General features: G+C 44.0%; 1 protein-coding gene across 7 annotated transcripts in view; it reads right to left on the bottom strand.

Annotated features, from left to right (window-relative positions):
• The window catches only part of MAGI1 (membrane associated guanylate kinase, WW and PDZ domain containing 1), a 226,192-nt gene that overhangs the window by 98,660 nt on the left and 102,489 nt on the right, over window positions 1-25,043 (bottom strand). For 5 of the 7 annotated variants that reach the window (XM_019504803.1, XM_019504805.1, XM_019504804.1 and 2 more), the window contains exon 2: window positions 14,272-14,391. The gene's annotated coding sequence lies outside the window, so the exon portion shown is untranslated. Of the gene's footprint in view, window positions 1-5,464; window positions 5,570-14,271; window positions 14,392-25,043 lie in introns of those variants that run through there. The other 2 variants (XM_019504802.1, XM_019504801.1) reach the window with 1 other exon arrangement.

Raw genomic sequence — 25,043 nt, 5'->3', positions numbered from 1 at the left:
TTACTTCTATCACCCAGATGTGTGATGAAAGGCAGGGATGACCTGCTTTAATACATGCGTTACTTTTGGGTGGCTGTTGCATTTTTAAAAAGTAATCTCTCTCCAAAGGGAAACTTTGACAAAGAAAGACACCACGTGACGCCTACTTTCTTCAAAGAGGAAATTCAGCTCTTGGGGTCAGTTTGGTTAGGACTGAACAACCAACTCTTTACAGCAAAACTGTTAGGGGCAAATAGTCTCCCTGAGTTATGTCAACATGTGACTCCCACTGCTTTCAACACGACTTGGACAGATTTAAGCCGTTACCTTAAAACGCACAACAGCAAATGCATTTATTTCTCCTAACCACAAAATGAAAATAGTGCAAGTGGAGATTTATCGAGTCAGACCCTCAAACCCGACTGCTCAGTATTTCAGCCCTTCCCTGCTCCATCATCAACATACCGTTACTCCCCTTGATCCTGCAGAAATCCTGGAAGGGTTGATCCTATCCCAAAAACACCTTTCCATCTAAGTTATGCATGTTCTTCATAATGTAGTTTATAATAGATAAGATTTCCATGAGGGAATTCAAGTCAGTTTAAAAAATGCTAATTGTCCAGTTTAAAAAAAAAAAAAAAAAAATAGATTCTAGATTTTGAATTTCTGGCCTCATGAACAGTCTCTCATTCTGTGTGTCCCCAAAGCAATTTAAAAAAAATACATCTTTCCCCCCTCACCTTCCCCAATATAAATGCACTTTATAAAAAGCAAACCATCTAGATGCATGTGTGCATTTGTATACAAAATGGCATACACTTCCTTATCTATACCAGCACTTCAGAAATTCTCTTTTACGTTTTCATGTTGCTACTTCTAGTTAGCTAGAATACATAAGAAAACCTGATTCTGCGATTTGGCAGAAAAGCTTTATCAAAATAGGCAACATGTGATACAAACTTTTTAATACACTGCAACATCATATATCCCCTACCTACTATACACACTCTCCCGCCCCATCTCGTATACATTAGAGAGGCAGAAAAAAAATGAAAAGCATTTTCAAGCCCAAAAACGAGGAACCCCCCCTCCCACTTTAAGCCACAATATTGTATGCATGCCACCTGTATTTCACATGCAAAAACACAGAACATTTTTGTTTCAAATTAATACACGCCTATCAATCGGTATCCAGACATCGAAAAATCCACAGCATCCACCCGCGAAGTACAGTGATCCCTAAATCTGAGTTTTGAGCATACAAATATTTAATGGAAGAGCACCCAAAAACCTGACACTCAAATTGCATGCATTAGGCATTTTAACTCATAAACCAGAACATGTCTCTCAACTTCCACTTGGCTGACTCAATCACGCTTCTCCTCTCACGTTTCTACTCCAGTACATCTCAGCTCTCACGTTACTGGCCCTGGGCGTGAGGACACTGGGAATCCTGCCTCGGCAGCTACGGACATCTTGCGCCGTCTGGAAAGTGAAAGACCGAGAAGACGAAGACGTCTGTGGGCCATGGGAACGTGACCGGGGCATGAAGAGCAATGGGAAGGGAGAAGCAGTCCAGTTAAGAGACAGGGATTAGCACTTGCAAGAGGATGGCCAGCTTCAAGCCCTATGCAAATCACAGCGTGCTCCCCCAGCTTGCCCTGAGCAAAGATCGCTGTCTTACCCATCACACTGCCTCCTTAGAGCAACAAGGACACGGATGCAAATGCTAAGGTTCAGGAAATCAGAGGGATTCCCTTCTCAGAGCTGCAGAAACGCTGCAACAGCAACGCATAGGGTTTCAACTCAACCAGGTCTGCTCAAGTCTGTGCAAAGCACCAGGGATTCGGCTCTATAGGAGCAGCAATGCTTAGCAACACCTTTATGTTCTGTTCGTCATTTCAGAATCTTAAATGAACACGGATGCATAATTTATAGGGAGAAGAAAATGACTTCCTCTGGAAAGAGCCCCTAATGGAGATGCAGAATCCTACAGCCGCCTGTAGCCTCTGCTGGAGAACTGATTCTTATGCTCTACATGTTGCAGGAGTATTTTATGGGGAAACAGGAGAAACGAGAGAGGGAAAATAAAGAGGTAGGAAAAGAAGAATATCAACCCTACACTGCTCTGCATTTCTCCAGCAGTACAATATTGCTTGGTTGTTTTGGGGTTGTTGTTTTTTTAACTGCACATATGTTTTATAAGGATACCAACTGGCAACTTATACTGGTCAGGGTATGGGCAAAGATGTACATATACCCTGTTTTTAGGTGTAAGACTGCAGTACTCTGCACATTATTTCAGCCCTGTTCCACCCGCGGATACATGCTAGACATCAACGTTTCAGATAAAAGCTAAGGATGCGGCAGGCTTGTGTCAAATTTTGCTAGTCTTGGGTTAGCATGTAGCACAGAGGTACTGCGGATGTCCCTTGGGAGCCTTTGTTAAAATTTCACCATCCGATTCAGGGGAAAGGAAAAGACAGTGTCCCTGGCTCTCATGAGCATACTCCCTTGTATTTTTAGCCTAGAAGTCAGGAAAATACTTACAGAGTGGCTGTTGCTTTCTGAAAAATCTGCCTTCTCAAACTGGGTCCCCACAATTACAAATTGCTTTGAAAAAGCTTTGCTGCTGCTGCTGTCTTCGTTACTATTAGTTAGTTTTTGGAATAGATCAAGAGGCAGCCTTTTTTGACAAGAATAATTTCCTGGGGGAGGCTATATTCCTTAAAAATACTTTAATTCCCCTCTTATTTCCAGTTGGCCAAACTGAACACCATGCTTGATTATTCATCCATTAATTACATTTTTTTTTTTCAAGGCAAAGTGTGGCAATGCATTTTTATTTTCTGTTTAATTGAAAATAGAAGGTTCTTTGGGTAGGAGCAGCTTCTTTTTCTAAGTTTTTGGACAGGGCACCCTAAGGAGGAAATCTCAACCCAAAAAGAAATCTCAAATACTTTCAAACACGTCTTCAAATCTACAAAGAGATGTAACGGGGACGTTATCGGCTGTGGAAATATCACACCGCAGTCTTGTCCAGGATGGAGAACTGCAAAAAAAGAGCAGTGACCTGAACTTAACATCATCGTTACATCACGTGACGAACATTAGCTTCAGCGGAAATAAATGTGCTTTGGATGCAAAGGTTAGTTTTGGTTGTATACGACTGAGTCAATTTTCCTTTGCTACTCAATGCACTTATAAGCAGGGTCCTAAGTCTTTGGGCTCATGCTTGGCTCCTAAAGCTTCTGCTTCTGGCCTTTGAGACCTTCACCTGTAGCTAAAGCTCAAATATTTGCTCCTACTCGCGAGCTATAGAGGAAGAGGCACAGAGAGCTTCCCACTTCTCAAACAGGAACAGACAGAGCTAGGGAGAGGGGTCTTGCTGCAAGCATGAGATGGAAGACCTTGGAGGGAGGTCTGGGCTGGCTGGGGAGAAGTATCAGGTGAAGACAAGGGTGAGATGAGATGACCAGGTTGGTTTGGGATCGTAGTTGTTAGGGGCTGGAAGGGACCTTACAAGATCACTGGGTCCAGCCCCCTGGCACTTGGGCAGGAAGGACTGCTGGGATCAGAGGACCTCCCAGAGCAGGTGGGATGCTCTCTTCAATTCTGAACTTGGCTTAACAAAGCAAGTCTTGGTAAAAGAACTAAAGACTGGAGGTTGCTCGAGGGAGTGATTTCGTCTTCCCCAGGGGGTGGACTGTCCCAGTCGCTTGCAAGCTGGTCAGGAAGAAAAATGACTCTGTTGAAGTAATTAATGAATCGGCAGAGTCCACATGGCATTTCTCTTCAGCACCTGGCTAAAGGAGTTACTTCTCAGCTCAGCCTCAGAGGCTGCTGCAGTCCTGGACCTACCACGTTCAAAGCCCGTTGACGGTCCGCGAGGAGGGAGGATCACTTATACGAGCAAGGCTGTAAATTCTCCCTGGCTCCGAGCAAAATACGCAACCCTTGGGACACCGCGGATCATCCTTTAGGTCTCTTTTCCTTCCCCGTAACCTTCCCACTCCTCCCTGAAATCAACAGGGAGACAAACCCAGCTCACCCATGGCATCACATTCAAACCAGCTGCATGGGTGGTGCTGTCGTCCCTCTGAACGCGCATTCGCTTTGAAGTTGGGCTGCTGCCACTTTGCTTCTAACGCAATGAAGCAATGAACCAAAACACGAACACGGGGGTTTTGTCCCTGACTGTAATTAGTGGTAACTCTGCCTTGATTTTGACTAACACAAAGAACCAACCTGTGAAACCGAACCTGGCTGTCTTACGCCTACTCCTATCTCACGTTTAAATAATGAAAAAAAAACACGGGAAATCCCTATGGAAGAGACCAAAAGAAAAAATCAGTGTCTTCTAGCTGCTTGTGTGTCACGGACTTGGGTGAACAGCTTTTCAGAAAACCTTCATTCACAAATTCTCAGTTGTAACGTTTCTCTTGAGTTTGCTGTACTCCAGCGGGGGAGTCAGATGACTTCATTCATCCATATTTGGACAACCTCAACAAATTTAGGAAAATGCTCCTAAGCACCCAGTAGCTGTTTCACAAAGCTTAATGCAAAGGATGGTCCATTCAGAAATTGCTATCAGAGCGGGGAGCATCTGATATTTGTTTTTCCTTCACTTCCTATTTAAATTCCTTCAGTTAACCACCGAGAAAGCGAAAATACCATCCTATGACCTAGCAACCCAATTACACACCATGAATAGCAAGCAACGTACATCTAAAATTAGATTTGTCAGCTTTTTGGGGCAGAAACCATGACTGTGCATCTGTTCTGTAATACGCTTAGCACCGTTTGGATGGAGATTGCATAAATATCAACAACAAAAAATAATAAGGACAATTCTGGAATCACTTTCTTCCCTTTTCGTACCCGATCTACAGCTGTCTGAAGCTTTAAAATTTTAGTATCACACATAATAATTAGAGCACAATAATGCCTAATCACAATGTGAGGAGAAGTTCACAATCACAACATTTCTTCCTCTGCCAGTTCAAGTACTGATCTGTAGTTGATGAAAGACATCCACATCCATTTGTTCACCCCCAGCAACTCAGGAATTAAAGCAGCATTGTCAATCAATGCACACCCTAAGTACTTGTTTAAAAAGTTTAGACAAGGAAGCATCTTTGCGGCTTTTGAAAATGCCAACAGAAACAATTTAACATTTTCAACACGGCTCCATCAACGTGTCGAAAACCCAAGCACAGCTTAATTTGCTTGTGAACGAGAAATTGAAGCTGACTAAGAACTTAAGTGGAATTAAATCAGTCTGTGCGCAGGGGCCCAAACTCAGTAAAATACAAACAAAATCAAATGAAATAAAAGGCGTTGTAAATAAGAGAGACAACGGGATTAATATGAAAAAATCGAACCAGATTATTAAATATGAATGGCTTCAAATGCTCAAAAGCACTGTTTCTAAATTGGCCAAGAACACAGGGGTATAAACAAAAAATGAAAAAAAAAATAGTACCTAAAAGGGACAGATGGGAGAAGAGGCACTTCAATGTGGGGAAAATGCAAGCCAGTGCAACTGTAGAAGATAATCCATACACAAAATCCAACAGGAATGAGGGATCTGGAAAGCAAGAAAGCTGAAGTTAACTTCATGGTGGGTTAGGTCTACTCTGCGCTCACAGGTGTGACTACAGGGAGCAGGTAGGTGATGAGCTAAGACCACAGGGAAGATGCGATGGCACAGACTTCAGTCTGAGCTCCGGTTGAGTCAGCTGGGTACTACAAGCATTGCTGGCCCAGCTCCCGTCTCTGCAGCTCAGGGCTGCTCACCTCCAGCACGATCACACCCCCAACTGCACAACAGTAAGGAACGGGAAGGCTAAGTGCTAAATACATCAGACATGGACAGCTTCATCATCACGGAGCTTCACTTAGCGCATACGACCCCCAAACCTTTTACTGAGGCTGGCTAAGCAAGGTCTACGGTTACTATTTTGTTTTGCCCTCCCTTTCTCCCCAGGAAGAGACTCAGGCTTGGCACTGGGGAGGGCATTTGCTCTCCGGGAACTGCTAAGCAAAGATGTGAGCAGCTTCTTCTTCCTGCAGCCCTGAATTTCCCGACTCCTCAAGGCAGGCCAGGTTCTTTGAGTACATGTGATCTCTTTTATTAGACCCACTGAGTAGCTGGAAAAAACTTCTCAGCAAGTTTTCAGGCACAATCACCTGAAAGTTGGCTGAGAATTTTTTTCCAATGACTCGGTTGGTCTAATCAAAGATATGCCTGCCTATGTCTTTAGATCAACACAGCTACAACCAAAAACCCAACGACTCCTCAAGCAAAGGCTAATTCTGCAGTGGTAATGGGGCCTCCCCCTAGCATGGAGGAGCTCCTACCTGCGGAGGACGCTTCCCCACGCGCAGAGCTGTGCTTTGCCAATAAGGGGTTTCCCCTTCCACAGCAAAGCCTCTGCTGTGCATTAGCGCAAACAGCATTTGGGGAAAGAAATCTGGAGCTACGCCACTGCGTTAAGCAAAGGAGATGAAGAATCAAAATGTAATTATTAGCCTAATTGTTTTCTGAGATGTGGCTCTTCTCGCCGGCTCTCTAGAAGAACCAGAGATGAGTGACCCTTCATTTCCCTCAAAGTGCCTGTGTTCATTTAATCCAACACGAGTGCTCCTGCCTGATTAGCACAGGATGAATTGATTCCTGGGAGTGGAGGCTGCTCACTTCCCAGATCACGCTTGGCTGTGGATTTCTCCGCTGAGATGACGGATCTGGCTGCCGTCTGCAGGAATCACCTAAGTGCAACTGCACATTGATTAGCAATTGCCTTGAGGAAACGATGAGTATCCAGGCAACCGAGACGAGACCGCAGCTAGAGCATCTGGAATGGGAAGCAAAGCACAGCTCGGTTCTGCAGGAAAGCAAGGGACAAGGTGATCTAGGATGGATCCAAATCAACCCTCCTTTATATTTCAGATTTTGAGCCAACAACCGAGGTGGTTCAAAATGGGAACGCAGAGAAATCAGGGTGGGTGTTTCGTTGCAAATCTGCCCTAACATTATACTAGCTACATGTTCACTTATGGCTGAAATACTTGAAATTCATCTGAATGTTTTGTGCCCACTGGCCAAACCAGATGGGGTTATTATTTGGATGGAATGAATTTGGGGAGGGAGACACCTAACTGGATAATCTCAGCCATAATCAATAATGTAAAGAGTTCGGTATCATGCAGGTCTACCACAATCAACGCTGGTAGAGGAAATGAGAGTTCAGCAGAAAATCATCTGCAGCACTCAAGATCTGTCTTGAGGCCCCTAATTTATCCTGTGTTTAGGGAGATCATTAGACATTTCCCCAGCCACTTGGCTATTGTTAGATCTGTACACAGCTGCATGCAACAGCATAATGTATATGAAAGTCCACCTGAAACCAAAACTAAATAAAGCCATTTCCAGGTTAAGGCAGCTTTATCGTCTGCTATTCGTTTTAACATAACGGCCTGTGATCTTAACATGTAAACAGCAATTTTGACGCCCACTGGGTGTTAGGTGATTCCATGAATTCAGTCTCCTTCTGGTAGTCAGAGACTATTCACGCTCCCATAAAAGTGGAGTGTCTATTATAAATGCACAGACATCACAATCTATACATTGCACATACATGTGCACACACACATATATAACAGTATACTGGGTTACTGTCCTCTGGGCTCTTTTTAATTAGTCCACATCCTCTTTGAAGTGTGGTCTCAACAATATTGAGCAGAACATAAGAATCACTTCCCACAGCTCGGGTCTCGCAAACCTGCTGTAGGTTTTTGGCCACAATATTATGCTCTGGGTTCATAATCAGCTTGTGATCCACTATAACCCAAATCCTTTTCTGCAGTACTGCAACCTAGTCAATCGTTCCCCACTTTTTATGTGGGAATCAATTGCTCCTTACTTTATACCTGCCCTGATTGGATTTTATCTTATTTATCCTAGAACATTTTCTCAACGTATCAAGGTTTTTTCAAATCCTAATCTTAACCCCTCAAGTATTTTACCCCACCCACCGTGGTGTCTTCTGCAGACCTCTATACTCAAGTCCATCTTCCAACCTAATCTTGATGAGGCTGGACCATAGAAGAGTAGTACAGGGCTTTTTAAACATATGCACCCACCTAATAGCAACCTAATCTATGTCTACTTTCCCTACTTTATGAGCATGCTGTGGAAAACGGTGTCAACAGCTTTACTAAAGGTGAGGTAGATCACATCTTGTGCTCTTCTCCAATCCACGAGGCTCGTCATCATGCCATTGAGGGAAATACGGCTGATTAGGCACGACTGGCTGTTGACAAATTCATGTTTTCTGTTCCTTTCACCATTGTTATCCTCTACGTGTTGCAAACTTACTGTTTGATTATACACTCCACAATTTTTCCAGGTACCAAAATCAAACTGGCTAGTTTATAATTTTCTCCATCCTTTAAATGGGCACTGCACCGCCCTTTTACAATCTTCTGGGACCTAACCTGACCTCCACCAGTTCTCAAACAGAATAACCAATGGCTCCTCAATTATTTCAGCCCATGCCTTGCGTACTATAGGATGAATTTTGTCAGGCCCTGCCAATGTGAAAACTCCTCGCTTCTCAAAAGAGCTCCTAGCTTGCTTTTTCCCTACTAGACACTGAATAACTACTCCCTCTCCTTGCTGCTAATTGCTTATCACCTGCTCGTTGATCTCTCTTGTAAAGGCAGAAGTAATAAAGGCATTTAACACATCAGCCTTTTCCATATTGCCCATTATTACCTTCCCTACAACACGAGTCACCAGGGGTATGGACTTTGAAGCTGCTAACTCCGTAATGCAAGGTAAATGTTCTACCCAATTGAGCTTGTGCTTCATTTCTTCACTCCCTCACACCCCTAGCTGTGTTTACACCCCTCAACACACGCTCTCTTCCTTTTGTTAACCAAATGCACAAAAAAAAAAATCCCAACCCTAAAAGCACAGAAGTGAAGAGGAAAACGAATCTTTCACCGCAGCGCAGATGGTAATAAATGGAGGGTTGACAAGATACACGGTAACGGCTCTAAAGGAGCCATTATGATTTATTGAGTCAATCTGCAGCACGGAGACGTTAATAAGCGGATCTTATCTTATTAAGCGGAACATGTTGTTCCACTACATGTGCATCGACAGCATCTGCCGCCGCCAGTCTTCTGATCTTTCTGTTCACATTTGGCATACTGTGGACATAGCATTCATTTCAGAGCTGTCCAAAGGTGGCGGGACCCACAGAAGACAACAAAGAAGTTGGAACAGCATAAAAAAAAAACAACACACAAAAACCCCAGCCTTTCCATAAAAACAGATGAGTGAGGAGGGCCAGGGCCGGGAAGCATATGCAGAACTGAGCACGTCAGAAATGAAAAGCTAAAAGCTGCTTCTTTGAATTCAAGTATATATTTCTGAACACACCATGGGTTCTTGGCTCATATCCTAGCCAGCCTGCTAAGGTACCCGATTGTAGGCATTCATTACTGTAATCAGAGTTGCCGGCTACCTAGTTTTATATACGCTGGCAGTCTTAAGAAGTCACCTCTTGACTTTTCAGCCGTGGAACTAATGCAGATGACATCATTACTTTTCTTGGCAAACACATAGCACTTGTCATGAGAATGAAAGATGATACCGGGACAATATAACGCCATAATATAATAAGCCTTCACATGTTATAATGCACGGCACTTTTTCATTTGAAGATCACTAAGTGCTTTGCAATCACCTGTTAATGAAGCCTCACAACACCTCTGTGACACACGGGGATCACCATTCATAATTCAGGTGTTTGCTGCATCGTAGCACCCGAGTTTATCTTCCTTCGTGTCTGTGCACCTAGTGTAAGACGGTGACAATCCTAAATGGGCATAGGAATAATGATGCGAAATACCAGTGTGAATACCCTCTGCATTTGCACCAGACGATAAGTGTGTGCATGGCGTGATATCTTTTGAATTTTTAATGGTAATAGCCTTAAGTGTTACCATACTATTTTGCAAGCTTGTTGGGGAGGGAAGGGGAAGAGCAATTATCTACCTAGTCCCAGGCCACCCAGATAGCTCTAGGAGAAAAGGGGATAGACTCCAGAAGTTGTAGCTCAACATCCTGTTTGAACCATTTCAGGGTCTCCCCTCACAATCTAGCTGGTACTTGTTAGGACCACAACCTTTGCTACGCAAAAGCAACTGCTAAATAGTCAGCTCCATGAATTCCATGACATTACTAAGAGTTTAAAGCACTGCAGGATGAGTCTGTAAGTGCTGGGAATTACAGCGCTCCTAGATCCCCAGCTACCACCTGGCCTCATAAAAAAACAAGACCATGCATAAAGTATGACCATTTTGCTTAAACACAGGGAAGCAACCCTCTCGGCACTTACACGATCCCAAATCTCTCAACGTCTGAGCAGGGCTGTAAGCTCCTTTGACTTTAGTGCAAGACCTGGAATATTTGGCGTTTCACCTTAAAGCCCCTGCTCTTGGAGTCATGGGATTGCATGAGAATCCCAATTTTCTTTTTTTTTTTTTTTAAACTACATTTACAGACTTTATGGTTAAAAAAAACAGTAAATGTAAACACGAAGGCAAATTAAAAGAACCCAACAATTGATTCTATTTCCCTGCAAATCTAATGGTTTTTTTAGGGTCCTGACTCATGATTTTGGAATATTTTAGGCTGACCACACATTGACGGGATTCAAAACGTGGTGGCTCTCCTGCCTGGCCAATGAGCAATATGGATAAAACTACTGGCACTGTACAGAAACAAACTGTGATTAGGCCTCCAACGTCAAAGAAGCGGGCTACATAGTGCTGCATATTCAGACACAGCATGCTTGCAGCAGCTTGTGCTCACTGCCCTTCGATGGTAGGAAAGCAAACTGGCAAACACTTTTCCAGTGACCCCAGGGGCACTCACCAGTCTTCCCCACTCAGATCTGCCTTGAATTTGCATTTTTTTTCTCCGTCCTTCAAGCAGAGGTGAGACACACCACCCTGCACACTCCCCTTCCTCAGATCAGCCCCACAGCCAGGCTTCAAACACTTCTACACTTGCTTCCTAAGTTCAGTTCAAGTGAGCTTTTAAAACCATGCCCACTTTTGCAAAGCTTCGTCACTTCTTTTGGCCGTGCACTTCTGAACAACCTTCAAAGCGCAGCCTTAGCACAGGGCAATGAGGACGGCGGTGGCTTCTCGCCATTTTTCTGAAATAAAGGCCTTGGAGATGTCACAGAGCTCCCCGGGAAGAGTGGAAATGCCAGTGCTATCTGGTAGCCTCTACTTCACTTTATGCTTTGATAAAAACCTTGAAAGCAAACAACTCGTCTACTAACGCTACTGCCGCCTACCATGGAAATACATGGATCTCTTAACCACACGACTATTGCTTAACCGATTTCAAATGCCTCTGTCCTGCTTTGTCTGTTCCCAAAGGCCACCAAACCCTGCCCAGGGAGGAAGGTTAACTAATCAAACCCCACATAAACAGCACAGGTGTGATATAAGCTGAATTTCCCATTAAAGAAATCTCCCTGGTGGAGCGAGTAATAAATGAACAGGCCTTCTTGCACATTACAATCAAATGTTAATATGCCTTGATGCATATGTATACATCCGTATTATCGTCTTGAGTGTCTTCACTGTTTTCTTCTGCTAGGCACCCTCCTGCCACTCCCTGCCTTTGGAGTTTGTCTGGTGAGATGAGAGGCCCTTTCATGCAGCAACCTTACCTTCACACCTGTCTGAAAAGCACCTTGTGCAAAACCTGAGGAATTATAATAGAAGATGGCACAAAGCATCAAAATGAAGTGGATAGTGGCCTCTCTCCGAGATCTGCAAGAGGCCCCTTTGTGTCGAGGTCTGGGGAACCGCTTTCCAGTGTGATGTTAGCGGCAGGGTTAGAAGAACGCAGCAGAACCCGAATCATTTGCATCCATGCAGTTTGCAACCAGCAATGGGTTGCCAAATGAAGGAGTCTCTCAGCAGTTTTGCTGCAGCTTTTCCTTCAAAGGGCACTGCTTCTCTGATCAGCTGGAGTGCAGCAGTGGTCGTAAGACAGCTACAAACTGGGGCTCTGCGTACACTTTTTGCAAACCCTCATCTCTGTAGGGGAACCTAATCCTGAAAACCACCCAGGTTTTACTGGGCTACCTTCAGTGACAGAAAAATAGCCCAGACATGGATGATGGAAGGGGTTCATTTACGGCCTCTACTTCAAGAGAGACTCCTGTGGTCACTGCATCCCATTTAAATTATGTGGCCTAACCAAGGTCAATGCTGATTAAAATCAATCCACATGTAAAAATCAAATTAACACAAGAAATAAAAAAAGCACGTAAACCCATTAAAGAAATCTCCCTGGTGGAGCAAGTGATAAATGAACAGGCCTTTTTGCACATTACAATCAAATGTTAATATGCCTTGATGCATATGTATACATCCACATTATCATCACGAATGTCTTTATTGTCATCGATTTCCTTTTAGATAGCTCCATCGTTGAACGGCCAGAAGTGCTGACCAGCGCCAAATCCAGCGGATGCCCCTAGGAGATGAAGCTGCTCAACATTTCTGAAAAGCAGGCCCCACAGTTTGGCATGCCTCAAAATTTGGTATCACTTAGTGTAGCAAGAAAAGGACTAAATGAACAGGAAGATTCTCTGAAACTTGAAAAAAAAAAACCCCTATGAAATCTGTGTTACTTAATCCATTGCACATATAAACGTATGATCTGCGAAAGGGCCATGTTTAACATGCCCCAGCTGGGTGCACCAATCTCCAAAAAACATATTCCTGGCATGTCCCAAGAGCCATCTTAGAGATAGCTTCTCATTTTGCCTTTCCAAGTGGAAAGGTCAACAGAACAAATAGGTTTGGGATGTAATGGGGAGGCAGTTGAGCTGATCTATTTTCAGTGCCATGACAAAGAAAACTAATTTAGTGTTATAATTAGAAACAGGGAAAGGAGAAAAAAAGCTCATTTTCCAGTAGTTCTTCTGCCGGCGTTTTAGCTGTGGTGCTGGTTGAGCTGATCAACTCACAGCACTGGAGAAGTGAAACCCCCCCATAAATTTTGTATTGTCATACACGGCTAAACCGATACAGGCTGAACGATGTAACTCCCCATGCTTGAGAACTCGATGCTCTGAGGTGACCCTCGCAAAGGAGCTTAGAAAAATTGGCTTGGTAAAAAGAAAAATAAATGTATGGGATTTATTTTACCGGCAATCCCAACTTAGTTCACATGCACAGACCTCTAAATCAGTTGATATCAGCCGTTTAAGTGTAGCTTGGATTTTTTTATATGCTTCCTATTACTCTTTTAAAGGCTGAAAAATAAACATTTCTTCATACTCTTCTTCACTTAACGAAACGACAGCATCCATTTGACACTCTCAAGATAGAAACTTAAAGAATGTAAGTTAAATTCTTTAAAGAACTAAAGAAATTTTTTAATTGTTAATTTGCAACTAAAGAATTTTTTTGTTTTCGCAAAAATCTTGCTGCTCTAATAAAAGATATCATCTCGACTTCGAGTCCCGATTGCCTTTCAAGATAGGAACATATTTTGACAAGGGTTGGATTTATTTATTTTGGCTGCCTTTATTTTAGCATCTCTGCCTGTGCATCGCCTCTCTCAGTGTTGTAAGCAAAGGAAGAGCGTGGCTCTAGAAACAACGGGCCGGATCCTCAGTCCCCCAAAGGCCTTTTTGTGCATCTGTACCAGCAGAGGTGAGCCCTGGGAGAAGGGAAATGTTACCTAGGCCTCTTGCAAGATCTCCTTAGCATTGCCAGGGGCATGTAAAGAGGCTACAACACATAGGAGAACCCAACCCAGCATTTCATAGAGTTTCCTTCCTGCTGGAAAGCGCCAGTGATTATTTGCACTTAATTCTCCACCTACAATGAGGGAGTTCAAGTCAGCCCAAGACCATGAAACCTGCCCAGCATCACATACTCATTTGTCTGAACAGGAAACCGCCTTCAGAAGCAAAGGCCAACGTGTTTCTGGTGAAGAACTTGAAAAGGAGAGTTAACGAAAGCTGCGCACGAATGGAGACGGGTGGGGGAAGAACCCAAAAAAGTTTGGGAACCTGCATCACCTTATGAAGGTGTCTCTTCATAAGGATAAAAGGTCTGTTCTTAACTTACGGTAGCTAACTCCAGGTAAAATCCTAGCAAAGATCAGGCAGCTTGCAGGTACTAATTAAACACCTCGTTCAGCGTGGGTTTTGGAACCAGGTCCCCATTGGGCCATACCTTCATATGTTCCTACTTCAAGAAGGGTCCCGCTCTGCTCAAGCTCCAGAAACTCCTGCACAGTCAGGAAGTTATAGTCCACACCAGGCACTTCTCCTTCTCTTGGAGGGCGGGTTGTGCCTAAAGGGAGAAAACCAAAAGTTAGTGCTGCAGTTGTACCATCAGGAATGAAGCAGGAGCCCGAGATCTCTTTTAGGGCAATGAAGGCATCAGGACATTAATTCTGCCATAGCTGCTAGGCAGAAAGAAACCCAAGGGGTCCATTCAGACTCTAGACCTGCAGCCCAATGGAAATACAAAAGGGAAGGTACAGCGCCGTATGTCCAAAAAACTTGGTATTACCCCACTGTTTTACCTTCCTCTGTCTGGGCTACACCAGATGAGCCTGTTTGAAGAAATCTCTTCTATCACAAGCAAAGAGACATCTGCCGGCATTTGGTGCTCGGGAAGGCATCAACAATTATCTGACTGTTGCCAGCGTAGGATCTTATTTTACTTCCTCTCATGTGAAGTGATAGGAAAAAAAAAACCCCAGCCCACATCTGAATGCTACACAAAATATATCCCTAGATGAGGAGCCTTTTTTTCCCAGCTCCCATTATCTGGAGCAGTTTCCATGTATCTCTGCAACTCATCAGCTCCTTTCACATTTCAGCTGAATATCCCCTTTCTCCCTTGCCTGTAGCTCTTATTTTATCTTTATTATTGCTAATATTTTTCACTGAGTACTGGAAAAGGTTATGAAATGCAAACTAATGCACATACATATGCACAGACCACACACTATAATGTGGATATAATATATAAACAACTGGTAAGATGAATTTGCCTGAACTTTCATTCATCCCATTCAAGAAACACGCCTCATTTTAAACAGAGTCATCTCTGAATCCCAAACACTTTCTAAAAACCAGGGCTTGGTTGGTGTTGTTTTTTAAACCTGCAACAGAGTAAGATTACCAATTTAAATACTCAAGCGTTTGAAAACACAAGACGGTGAAGCTTCTCAAGGTAAACACCCCTCTTCTTCGTTGCATGGCTCCTGCTACCCCTCTCCCCTTGAGCCCCACAGTGCTCTGGGATTCCTGCTGCCTTGGACCATGGTGCTGGTTGCTACTGGGCACGTCTACACGTGCACTTTAATGTGCATTAGCCTATTTTACTGCGCATTAAGGCGTCATGTCAAAAATCGTGCTAATATGTGAATGCACAGTAAAAACAGGCTATTTGCACAGTGGGTGCCACTTAAAAAAGCATGTGCTTTTCCTGCTGCGCATTATGACAGCCTAATGCACACTTATTTAGTACCTCACATTAGAGATACTAAATTTAATGCACTGTAGCAAAACTGCATTAATGAACGTGTAGATACGCCCACTCTCACTTACACTACACTTAAATGTGCCAGTGGTCACACCCTCCCCACTCATTCATGTGGCTATGACCTTCAGATTAGATTCAATGATTGCAATGCTTTCTTTGAGGGGCTAACCTTAAAAGCACATTGAAAACTTATTATAACATCATAGACAATGAGGGTTGAAGGGACCTCAGGAGGTCACATCTAGTCCAACCCCCTTGTCCAAGCAGGACCAGCCCCAACTACATCATCCCAGCCAAGGCTTTGTCTACCCGGGTCTTAAACACCTCCAAGGATGGAGAGTCCACCACCTCTCTGGGTAACCTGTTCCAGTGCTTTTCCACCCTCCTAGTGAGAAAATTTTTCCTAATATCGAACTAAATTTCCCTTACTGCAACATAAGCCCATTGCTCCTTGTCCTGCCATCTGCCTCCACTGAGAACAGCCCAGCTCCATCCTCTTTGCAACACCCCTTCAAGGATTTGAAGGCTGCTATCAAATCCCCCCTTGGTCTTCTTTTCTGCAGACTAAATAAGCCCACTTCCCTCAGCTCTCCTCCCAAGTCACATCCTCCAACCCCTGAACCATTTGCATTGCCCTCCACTGGACTCTTTCCAATTTGTCCACATCCTTTCTGTAGCTGGGGCCCAAAACTGGACTAACTTCAACTAGCACAGCCCACTTCTTCACTACAATTGATCCATATTGATTCTCCATGAACCACATTGGATCCCTTTTTGCTGCTGAGCAGTGCAAGCATTCATACCTTCAATCTTCAATCTAGATAGCTTGGGTCTGGTTATCGTTGCCGAGAGGCTGGGCATCTCCTCAAAGGCTGAAAGTAGCAGGGACGCCGCTCTCTGGCATGATCACAAGAGGAGTGGGAGCAGGCCTCTCACACTGATGCTTTATCATCTCCTAAATCCCATGCATCCCATTTGACTGCCCGTCAGAGCGTGACTCAAGTTAGTCCTTTCAAGACCCTCCTTCCCTTTGCTGAGGTAGCCTGTTCCTCTGTTTTTTTTTAAATCATTGAGTGCGGTTTAACTGATATCTATTGATTCCTGTTCAATCGTGTTCACTTCCTGTAAGTGGCCCCCGGAGGCCAAGGGAATTCAGTACACGTGAAAAGGGACAGACTGGCGGCTTCACAGATACCACGACAAATGCAGCTTCAGGAGGAAGGGCAGCGTGGGATGCTTGAAGGCATGTGCGCAAGCTGGCCAGGCAGTTGAATCAGGGACAGCTTTAAAGGTATAGAAAACTACATGTGCCATTTAACCAGGTATGACTTGTCAGTAGGATGTTTCCTTCTGGAAGGCACCTGCACCTCAGCAAGTGCAACCTCTTCTATCCTCTATACTAGGCTGAATTACATGACTGCACTTCTACAGGGGTTTGACTCTCAAAAAACTGCAGGGAAGATCCCAGCTTCTAGGGAAAGCTGCTAGTGAATAAATTTAGCCACTTTACTGGCAACCTGGCAGAAGTTTTTGCATGTGATGGAGAAAGAGAGATGGGGTTTTACTCTATCCCCTTGACAGAGAGCTCCAGAAATCACTCTGGAGAAAGCCACGCTCCTTATGTGTTACCTGTTGATGATCTGCATTGGGGCATGCCCATTTTCATTGCCCATCTGAAGGTCCTTACCCAGAAAAAAAAATGGTCACGAGAGATTTCATTCATGTTAGTCACCATCACACCTCTCCCCTACTCATGGTTTGCCTTTAACACGGTGCAAATTCTCTGTTCCTGGACTAGACCCTGGGTCTGTCAGGGCATGGGAAGGTGAGGACAAGGATGAGGGTGTTTAAGGCCTGAATTCTCAGAAATTATTTAGATGCTTAATTCCTCCCTAGGTTTCATAGTTTCATCGATGTTAGGGGCTGGAAGGGACTTTACAGTTCATCATGTCCAGCCCCTCTACACTTGGGCAGCAAAGACTGCCGGGGCCACACAGGTGCCATTGAAATCAGAGAGGTCTGGAGCCTGGAGGTGCCCAAATACCTTTGAGGATGAGGCTTAAAGTCATCTTTGGACTCTTTGTATTCACGACTGAAGCCAAGTTTCTATTCCAGATGTTCTGGCAGCAGTGACGCCCTCAAAGCCATGTGCTGCCTAAAAGTAGCCTGTGTACTACCACAGTTCCTCCTCTTTCCCTTGGACATGGGGTTAGGTATGTACAGGGTGCCATCCCTACCACATTTGCCCATTGGGGCTGATGAACGGGGGCCACAATGGATCTGAGTCTAAAAAATCTGTCCTTCCATATCCAGTAGAAGCCAACCCAAGTAATCAAGTTCCTCATGCTGAATACGGTGGGTGGCTCTCTGACTGCCCCGTAACTCAGATCCGTCACAGATAAGGGGTGTCAACATCAGGACTCGCATCACTATCTTCTAAAACAGTGGTTTTCAACCTCGTTTTCGTTTGCGGGGCCCCCTAAAATGTTTTGAATGGAGGTGCAGACTTCTCTGCATTGCAAGTGTGGGTATAATTCTGATACTTGATATTAAATGATATCGTTCATATGATGAAATGGTATTTATCATACTTTTGATTGATTATAGTCATCTTCTGTGGACTTCTTAGACATAATCTGCAGACCCCAGTATTATAATGCCCTCCACTGACTTTCTTTGCTCCTGCAGACAGGATTCATTAACCTTTTCTCCTCCACTCACTCTCTCTCTCTCTTTTTTTTTTTTTGCAACAGTGAAAAGGCACCTAAAGTTTTATTATCCCAGCTTGTCTTTTTTTACTGAACAATTCTATCTTTGGTACAATTCCTCCGTCCATTTCGATGGGTGCGTGTGCTTCATCGCGGTGTTCTTAATTTCCTGAAAATGTTCAAGCTGGAGAAATCACAGATGTGCTGGCTGCGAGCGCGGCGGTCTCCAGCACACATGGAAAGCATTAGGCACGCCGAGCCGTCGTGGAAGACAAAAACACTGCATCATTGAGATGCCATTTGTCACCTCGCCTGGCTCTCCCATACTGAACGGGGGAGAAATAAAACCACACATGTTGGGATATCTTATCTGGGGAGAGACTTTAAAAAAAAAAAATCCAGGTTGCTATCTAGGCCCAAGATTGCTCTCAGATGCAGCTCTCCTGCCAAGCAATGTGAGCAAGTGTTACTGAATGAGATTCAGAAAGGCAGGGGAAAGCAGAACTCCGCCTCTGCCTTTCTTGTAGCAGAATGACAGGCTGTCGGCTGGACACACGCCTGGCAGATGGCATTTCAAAGAGTTTTCATGAACCATCTGGGATGTGTACAATGATTACAAACCACACTTACAACAAAGCCAGAAGGGTTTCTTCTTGACAGGGGGAAAAAAAAAGAGGAGAGGCACAGCAAACTTTCCTCCGTTTCTCAGTAACAGAGGCCCGCTAAACTTGATCAGCCTTCCTCGGCTCTTGCATGGTCCAGCCAGGAAGGCATGACTAATTCAGAGCATGTGTGCTGAAGGCCATCCCGACACCGTGCCGGCTAGAGACCTGCCATTGTAACGCTCTGCTGATGAACTTGAAAGAGTCATTAAGGCTCTTGTTATTAATTATGTGCCCAGCGTCAGATTTTTCTTCAGCTTGCCTTTCATTGTCTGTAGAGTTGGATGGTCTTGGCTGAGCGAGGGGTTTCGGAAGATCCCTGTGCACTTCTTCTGCGCTACTGGCAGATCCCACCACGGCTGATGGCAGGATGCACCCCGCCCACGATAAGGCGTTCAACTTTAAAACAGGAGCTATTCATATTTAAATATACTAACCTGCTTGAAGCTTCTTGCCATTAGGCACTCATTTAGCTAATTAATTTGACCCAAGCCCTCCCGTGCAATTGGCTCAGACCTGCTAATGTTGGGACGTGAAGGCATGGATGAAGAGGTTATTGACTTTTTGTGCTTGTTACATGCTCCGTAAACTTTTACTATATTTGGCTAAAGTATGCTATATTGTATAAAGGTACTTGGTGACTTTAAACACACAGTCGAACTGCTTGTTCTTCTTTGCAAGAGCATAAGGCAGACAAACCAACAGCCCTTTAGGTGACCCCATCCCTTCTGGCACAGGAAAGTGAAGCGTCTCAAAAGATCGGCAACCAACTCGGACAGCGTACCTACAGCAGTCAAAATCATGCATAGACGCCAGCTGTACACTAGCTAGCTCGGGCGCTATTAGAGCAGAGCAAGGGCCCCAAACTTGCTGAGAAATTGGAGAAATACCCAGGCACTGAGCCTGTGCAAAGCCCTCTGGTGCTAATGGTTCGCCCCCCCCCCAAAAAACGAGCTAGCTAGCTTGAAGCTTGCTCAGGGAATGCTTACGTGAGCTGCAACCCAACCGCGGCACCATGCTCATAGCCTCAGCAAGAATACCACGATGAGGAGTTGCCAGTGAGTCTTCCAAATCCGGTAACCTAGCCGTCTGTTTTCAAGACAAATCGGTGCTGCCATTATATCGCCCAACAACCATGTTGACAATTATTCAATGTAAGCCTAAATGATTGTTCATATGAGATCCAGAGGCTGCTTTATCTCCTTATCATTCAACCAGGGCCTCATGTTAAGTTGTTAATAGCCACCGATGCCCTGCTGCTAAATTAATCAAAATCTTGCTTATTGTAATCTAAGAATAAGACTTCAAAGAGCCCATAGTTATTCACTTCAATTATGTTCTCGTTAGAAGAAAACAATTCTCTAGCATTGTAACACAATTACTGCATCTAATCAGTCTTCAGCAAGTCATTCTGAAGTGGATTTTCAGAGGGGCCGAGCACTGGCACGTCGCACCTCCTATGCACTGAGCTATTATTTTCATAATTGTCTCACCCACTTGGGTTGTGTTGGTTGCTGTTCAGGTCTATCAGATAGACTAAAGGTGAACCACTGATATACCCCATAAGTGATCTGCTTGAAAATATATTTATTCCCGCTGCCATCAGGCATCTAACTATGGACTTTTCTATTCTCCTTAAGAGCACAGTTGCTATAAAATATTTTCTCCATACTCATCTATGGGGCTAAATGCCCCAGGTTGAAGAGGCAATATCAAAAACCTTTTTATGTACAAGGCATGAGCAGTAGCATCATATTACAAAGATTCAAAGCTTAGTTTTGCGACTGGGATTTTACCAGACATCTTCCTGGCAGCAGTGACACTGTCCTAGTCTATGTTCTGGGGGCATCCCAGAAGGGATTTTTTTTTTCTAAAGCAACTGCAGAAAGAGATTTCCGCCCCCCAGCCCTTTGGAAAATCAGGGAAAAAAAAGAAAACACATGTTGTTTAAAGGTCACCATCTTCTCTCATGTCACCAGATAATTTGGAAAGTCTGCTTTGCCTTTCCTGCATCTGTCATCTACATCACGATGATAAAGGGAAGGCAGGGCTAGCTCCACAGACCTGCTGATGGCAAGAAGAGAAGTGAACAGACAGAGACAACCTGTTCTCTCTCCAGAAAAGGCAACTCGATTACTGGCAAGGCTTGAATAAGAACTGATCATCTATGGCATATAATTAGAAATACGCTCTTCTCCACAGAGCACGCGGACGCATAATAAAAAGCAATCCATCCATCACAAATTTGGGGCCCAGCACTTCTCAGTTCATAGGTGCCCCTCCAAACGAACCCTACTGGTACTTTTCTTCACGAACCGCTGGAAGGGGTGGCATTCTGGATGCGCTCTTACATTCATTCAAATTAGCATCTCTCATTTGTGCATCTGCGTTGTACAGCTGAACTCTGATAACTGACTCTGTAAAAATGACATCAAGGCGTTCATGCCCGTTACAGATCGAATTTGCTCAGCTTATACACTGATTTCCATGCCCCACCCTTCAAACTCCTTGTTGAATTTCAAAGTGAAACTCTACTCTTTCTTGCTTGTGCATACTCAAGTGCCACGCTAACCATGACGAGATGCTTCACAGATGCATTTAAGATGCAAGCGATTAATTTAGCGGGGCAGCAGAGGGAGGATATTACCTGTCTTTAGAAATCAGTTCACGGCCCTGTTCATGTGGCGCACGCTGGAGCAAACTGCAGCTCATTCTCCTTAGCAGCACAGGCAACGGGTGGACTGAAAGCTGATGCGAGACCACCAATGCAAACGCCGCGGCCGAATCTGATGGCACCATCGTTACACAATCATGTATCAGACTGCCACAGTTCAACGCTATGCCCTTGAATAGTTTTCTTCTGTCATAAAGAGATGCTAAGTGGGATTTTCAAGAGTTCACATCACTGACCTAAGTCTGAACCTATTTGAATCAGTAGTAAAAACCTAACCAGGTCTAACAGAAGAGTTTGGTCAAGAGCTCGTGACAATCCCCCTCTCTGCCTTACTTTAGCAATTGCTACCAGCTCTCCGCAGCCAGTCCCTGGTCCCTCACCAAAGGGTGCCGTCGTTCTTTCTGGTATGATGTGTCCGATTGCATCACCCCCTTCTTTCCTCTCAAAGAAGTACTGACTTTTTGAATCCACCCTCGAGAAATGATTCAGCCGAACCACGCAGTGAGCGCTCGGCATTCTCCAACCCTCAAGGCAACAAATTATTTTTGTCCCTTCTCATCTGTCGGAGGTGCTCACGTGATCTCCGCTGCTGTAGTATCCGAAGGCTTCACGGTCTCTAACATATTTCACCTCTGGCAGCATCTGTATCCTCATTTACAGATGGGGAGTGGTAAAAGAAAACCACTATGGGTCAAGCCCCCACCTTGGAGGATTTGTCCAAAGCCACATGCGAGTTCAATAGGAGCCACAGCCACGTTGCCAGGACAGAGGCTTTAACCACTCAACCACCCTCCCTTCATCCTTAATGCTCGACTTGCCCTTTGCCTTGCTATGTGTGACCTATAAGCATTCAGTATACTTGAACAGATTTATAATAAATATTACCACCTGCCAAAACCACGAAGCATCGCAGACATCATCCTCGGACCAAAACATGGTAAGGACACACATCATCCTTGTGTTTCCTTGGCCGGTCTCTAAGGTGATGCAGATTTCAGCAGATGAATAACAGTAGCAACCACTGGCACCAGCTTTAGTTGGGGCTCAGATGACAGCCAGGGAACGGTGGGGAAAAAATGTGTCCCCTCCTCAACGGCTTTGAGGCGATCGTGGCGCAACTGGGTACGAGTGGATGCTCAACCTTTTTGTATCAGTACAGAAATGCATGCCCCACGCGTTGCAGGCATCATTGCATGAGTTGCATAGAGTTTGGTTTCCTGACGTTGTGACACAGAGGGCTCGCTGTGGACTGCAGGAAGGATTTAAAGAAATGGGTTGGTTTCTTGTGACTATACGAGGATAAGTGTACCAAAATAGCTGCACTTCCCCAAAACCAAGAAGGTATCCTGCTCATGTAACAGTGTTAAATATGCCACAAAACTCTTTGTTAGGTTATCGTGTATCTGAAGCATAATCTCCCAAATTCTCAAATGTGACGGGTATCCAAGTTGTAGTCATACTGGTCTAGAGGAAAAGGCAATCAGTTAAGTTATTGTCTTGGGGTGTCCCCATCATATTTGGCAATCAGGACGCGCAGTAGAGATGGTATCTTTTATTAGACCAACAAGATTTTTGCAAAGTTTGTGCTGGAAAGCTGGCAATTAAAGACTTTTTTTTTTTTTTTTGCAAAAATCTTGTTGGTCTAATAAAAGATACCATCTCTACTACAAGTCCTGATTGACAAATGTGACGGGGACACCCCAAGACAATAACTTAACCATGACTACTACTGGTTTCCTAACTACTGATGATAAAGCATGGATGCTAGGTTACAAAATGGGCTTTGTTCATCAGCTTGACCAAATGAATAATTTTATGAGTATATTTTTATATTTAATAGAAGTGTGTGTGTGTGTGTATATATATAAATAAATGGATAAAGATTTCATAATGAAACCTCACTATAATGTTCTGTTAGTACATCCATCTCAGTAGTGAGGGAAGACTGCCATTTTTTGTGTGCCCAAATTAGATAAACATGAATTAGCAAGGTGATTATCTCTGTATGCTGTTTTTACATACGCTTCACATGCACAATTTAAACAGTCATGATAGTTCAACAGCTACAACACACACAAATGCTCCAGAAATAACAGCAGTCTTTCCAGTGTGGTAATTTTTTTCTTCTAAATGGGCTCTGCATATATTTTCGAAGAGGGATTTGTGTCTATGCACCAGTGGCTCTCAATCTTTTTAGATGCAAGGCACCCCTGTATAGACTCATGGCACTGCTCAGAAAATGCCAGCTCTTAGTTTTCACTTTTTTTTTTTTGACTACATAAAAATAATACAGCAATTCTTTGGTCACAAAGAACTCAGAAAAATAACAGAGCAATTCTTGTGTTGGAAAAAAACTCAGAAAGACCACAACAGGTCAGAATATTTTTAATATTATGAATACCTATCTGAAATCTCTGGGTTTAACTTGTAAATCATGACCACAGCTCGAACATTGTGTGGTACCCTGCAGCACCTTTGAAAGGATCTTAAGCCATCCCAGGATGCCATGCACCCTGGATGAGAATCATTTCACTAAAGACATGACACAAGTAACAAATGAAACGTTTTGCTGCATGGCTAATCTCAAACGTTCGTTGAGGCAAAAGAACAAGCAAAAAGACTGCTTCTTGCAAAAGTATATACCAAGTCAGGCACTTTCTGTTTGCTACCACATCATCACATGCTGAACGCAACATTTGGGGTTAAGTAAGTAATACTGGAACATGAACATGCTGAAGTAAAAACTGCACTTAACCTCAAGGCTGCAAAAGGTTTTTGGTCTGGAGATGGGAGAGAATGGTGATCAAGATCCCATACATAACAAAAGGCTGCATAGAGACACCAGGAGAACTTAGAGCAAAGACAGCAGAGCAAGCACTGCAAGTATAGGTCAGGTAAAGTGAGGTCACCAGCTTTCCAGGAGTACTTAAAGGAATGGTATATTATTTAAGAGCACTTTTCATCCTACATAAAACCCCAGAGGAATTGCTTCATTTGCTGAAAGCTGCGAGATTGAATCTGGAGGTGGAAACGCACGGAACGAGTACTTGAAGACCCGAGGTTATCTTATCTACAAATAAATACATGTTAATAAATCCTCTGGGTATCATATAGGGCTGCTCCAGCAAGTGGCCATCAAGACTGCACAATATGTGGATCTGTGCTGAGGCTCGCTCCACCTCCCAGTGAAATCAGCTAGAGTATTCCAGCTGGGTCGGGTCTTCTGTCCTTAAAAATGGAATGGGTACACAAATCAGTATAGACTTTAGCAAAAAAATCCCCACCCCTTGCTCAGCCACACAGTGGGCAGAAAGACCTGGAAGGAATATTTCTTCCCACCTCTAAAAGCTTCCTATAAACTACTTTCTCCTTCTTAACTGACACTTAAAAAAAAAAAAAAAAGGG

The sequence above is a fragment of the Gavialis gangeticus genome, unplaced genomic scaffold (genome assembly GCF_001723915.1).
Source record: "Gavialis gangeticus isolate Ggan-Ray unplaced genomic scaffold, GavGan_comp1, whole genome shotgun sequence".
Taxonomy (NCBI): domain Eukaryota; kingdom Metazoa; phylum Chordata; order Crocodylia; family Gavialidae; genus Gavialis; species Gavialis gangeticus.
Note: the sequence above shows the minus strand (reverse complement) of the source record. Positions and strands in the feature narration are given on the sequence as shown.